The following is a 483-nucleotide window of genomic DNA, read 5'->3' as shown; positions in this document are numbered from 1 at the left end:
TCTCTCTCTCTCTCTCTCTCTCGCTGACGCATGGGCCCCGCCCGTCAGGTTTAAACCTGGCGCGCACACGTGCACCTGTGCACTGGGCTGCCTCTCGGACTGGGCCTGCTGCGCTGCGGCTGTTCTGGCCTGAAGGAAATATGCCCTAGAGGCAATAATAAAGTTATTATTTATTTCCTTATATCATGATAAATGTTTATTATTCATGCTAGAATTGTATTAACTGCAAACATAATACATGTGTGAATACATAGACAAAAAGAGTGTCACTAGTATGCCTCTACTTGACTAGCTCGTTGATCAAAGATGGTTATGTTTCCTAACCATAGACATGAGTTGACATTTGATTAACGGGATCACATCATTAGGAGAATGATGTGATTGACTTGACCCATTCCATTAGCTTAGCACTTGATCGTTTAGTTTGTTGCTATTGCTTTCTTCATGACTTATACATGTTCCTATGACTACGAGATTATGCAA

This window comes from Triticum aestivum, chromosome 4A (genome assembly GCF_018294505.1).
Source record: "Triticum aestivum cultivar Chinese Spring chromosome 4A, IWGSC CS RefSeq v2.1, whole genome shotgun sequence".
Lineage (NCBI taxonomy): Eukaryota > Viridiplantae > Streptophyta > Magnoliopsida > Poales > Poaceae > Triticum > Triticum aestivum.
This window is presented reverse-complemented; position numbering follows the sequence as displayed.